At 43.4% G+C, this 3,163-nt stretch overlaps 1 non-coding gene across 1 annotated transcript; it reads right to left on the reverse strand.

The window, feature by feature from the left end:
• Window positions 1-229: 229 nt before the first annotated feature.
• Window positions 230-303, reverse strand: TRNAI-AAU (transfer RNA isoleucine (anticodon AAU)). Its single transcript has one exon. It is a non-coding gene; the product is annotated as a tRNA-Ile (tRNA).
• Window positions 304-3,163: the final 2,860 nt, after the last annotated feature.

The following is a 3,163-nucleotide window of genomic DNA, read 5'->3' on the forward strand; positions in this document are numbered from 1 at the left end:
TCTCCCTCCACCTCTCACGTGACATAGTCTGAGCCAGTGTCTCCATCTTGGAGAGACAATCTCTTGCACTTCTGTTGTTCTACTGGCGCTGCCGGCTTGAGCTTTTGTCAGAAGTGGCAAAAGAAGGACTAATGGAAAGTGAACGTGTACTGGAGCAACAGAGTGTATGGATTTAAAAGCGTTTGATTAAATGAGAAAAAAGAGTTTACTTGAGAGAAAAAACGTAACTTGGCCCGTACGGGGATCGAACTCACGACCTTGGCGTTATTAGCACCACGCTCTAACCAACTGAGCTAACCAGCCATGAATGACAGAGTTCTCCTTTTTCCATGACATGCAGATACACAGAAGAGTCGGTCTCACTATCGCAATTCCTTCATACTTTTCTCCTTCCGTCCCCTGCCTGGATTGCAATAACAAGAGCTGTTGAGTGCTGCACGCCAGCCTCAGCGCCTCTTCTTTCAGTCAATGTCACTGTGTGCTGTGATATCTTTGTAACATTGGTTGTTGCCGGAAGAAAAGGAAAGGATGGATAGGATTTGTATTCTTTTACAACAAAACCCAAAATGCATCGGCTTGCTTGCTCATTAAGTTTACAAGGCCAGCTGCTTTTGAGATATTCTAATTATAGTGGTTATTCGGCGTTGGAGGTAAGAGAGTTGTTTTTAGGTCTGGCCGTTCCTTCTGCTTTAAATTACTCTAGCTCATGTCAACAAAGTAACAACAAAACATAGCCAACGGTTTGTTGCTCAAGCCTTCCCTACTGCACCTTCCCATGTCTCTCCTGCCGACCACAGTGCAGGAAATTTGAGTTTATATTTGCGCAAAGAGACGTACAACACAAGAAGGCGCGCTTTCGTGCGCCGGGCACCACCCGGCCTGTGCACTCCTCACTGCCGTGAGATCAGTTTACTCAGCAGAGCATGACGCTGCAATTGGTTAGTAAGGCCTGCCTGACCAGAATAGTATATTTGGGGTCATGTATTTGATTGCATTTTTAAAACAGTAACAGAACTTAACTGCAATGTTTAAATAGGTCTAGACATATTTAAACAGTGTCAATTCGATAGAAGAATTCTGGAAAATTCAGAGAGGAGGCACCAATGTTGTTTTTTTTCCATTGGGTGGATGTGGCATTAAAGAATTTGAAGACCACTGGTCTAAGTGGACACTAATACACCTGGATCCTCCTGAATTCCTAGCAACAGATGCCAGCAAACCTGGCTGGAGAGCTACTGTGTTGGACTGATCCTGTCGATTCAAGTGGTCTTTCCTAGAGAGTCGGAGGTCATGGAAGTAGATGGAGTTGATGGTAAGCTTCAGGGCTTTGAAGTTTTCCCATCATCATCTGTCTCAGAAAAATGTGCTTGTAAAGACAGAGAATAAGGTAGCGGTCTTTTACATTAACCAGCAGTGAAGCATGCATTCAAAATCCCTCAATGCAATAGCAGAACAATTGGGCTATTGGGCAGAGATCAACCTGTTGCATACGTCGGCAGTACACATCAAGGGCACCGACAATGTGATGGCAGACAGCTGGAGGTTTCCAAATTTGCTGGAGTTGACTTATCCAGGTCGTTGTTTTGAGAGATATGCCGAGAGTTTGTGAAACCCGTTCTGGATCTCTTTTCAAACAAGGACAATGCTCATCTTTGTCAATTCTGATCCAGGTTTCCGGAACAAGGAGCCTAGGTAGTGGATGTATTGGTGATAAAGTGGCTGAGAAGTCTCCTTTATACATTCCCCCCCTTTTTATTGATCCAGATGGTTCTCTTCAAGTCTCAGCAGGGGGAGGGAACATGATTCTTGTTGGCCCTGATTGGCCAGAGATGTCATTGTTTCCTCTTCTGAACCCCTGGTTCTTCTACCTCCTTGGGTACTGCTCAAGTGTGTCTCTTCTCAGAACGTCGTCCCTGACCTTCTTGCTCCAACTCACTCTATCGCTTTGGAGGTTGAGAAGTCTGGACTGCTAGCAAAGGGTCTTTCCTCTTCCTTAGTGGAGTTAATTCAGCACTCCAGCAGGCCTTCTACTTCTAAGTCTTACTCAAAGAACTGAAAGTCCTTTCAGACGTGATGTTCTGCTCATGATCTTTTGGCACCTACCTGTAGTTTGTCTGCTATTTTGCATTTTCTTCTGAATGGGTTTCACTTGAATCTCTTTCCACTCTGAAAGCTCATTGGTTTGCGATAAAGGCTTTTAGGGACTTTTCTGAACTTTCATCGATGTTACACTCTTTGGTGTCTAGACTGTTATGATCTTTTGTCAATGGTAAGAACAATGAAAAATACCTTTTCTCCAACTCAGAATCTTCCTACTCTTTTATAGGCTTTCCAATTTTATCTCTTTGAGGATCTGGATACTGTACAATTAAAGATTGTCTCCTATAAAGTTATTTTCCTATTTGCTATCACCTTGCTGAGAACAATTGGGGAGCTAGGAGCCTTAAAATGCTGTCCTCTCTTCATTTGATACTTTAGAAGATGGGGTAACTTTAAGGCCTAGCCCTACCTTTGCTGCAAAGGTTAAGTCTATTTTTGATAGATCTTAGGAAATAATTCTTCCTTCTTTCATTCCCTCTCCTTCCTCTCCGGAAGAACATTTGTTGAATACACTTGATGTTTAAAGAGCTCTTTTCATTTATGTCACCAGGCCTCTGCAGTTCAGGAAAACCAACTCCTTGTTTGTTACTTTTGGACAGCCTGGAAAAGACAAGAAGGTGACTTTTATGACTCTGAGTAGGTGGATTAAGTTGTCAATTTTTCTGGCTTTGCAAGGCTTTTTAGAAAATCTTCCAGGTCAGGGATGGTCTACGAGAGGAATGGCCACCTCCTGGGTTGAATTCCAGTGAGTAACAATCTAGGAAATTCCTAGGGTGGTTACTTGGGCCTCAATGCATACATTTGTGAAGCATTATCGCTTAATACATTTTCTGTTTTGCATTTGAGTACCAATGTTTTGAACTCTGCATTACCCTAAGTCCATCTTGTCCTTGTCACAAACATTACATCCTGCCCACCTTCCCATCAGTCCTTTGGCAAGGGCTTGGCACCCAGGTTGGGTGCATGGCGCTAGCATTTAAGAATCCTCCTGTCCTTTCTTCCTCTTGGAGGGTGACATCACTTTACTTTGTAATGACTGTCACAAGGACGCAATGGACTAAGG

The sequence above is a fragment of the Pleurodeles waltl genome, chromosome 12 (genome assembly GCF_031143425.1).
Source record: "Pleurodeles waltl isolate 20211129_DDA chromosome 12, aPleWal1.hap1.20221129, whole genome shotgun sequence".
In the NCBI taxonomy this organism is placed as follows: Eukaryota; Metazoa; Chordata; class Amphibia; order Caudata; family Salamandridae; genus Pleurodeles; species Pleurodeles waltl.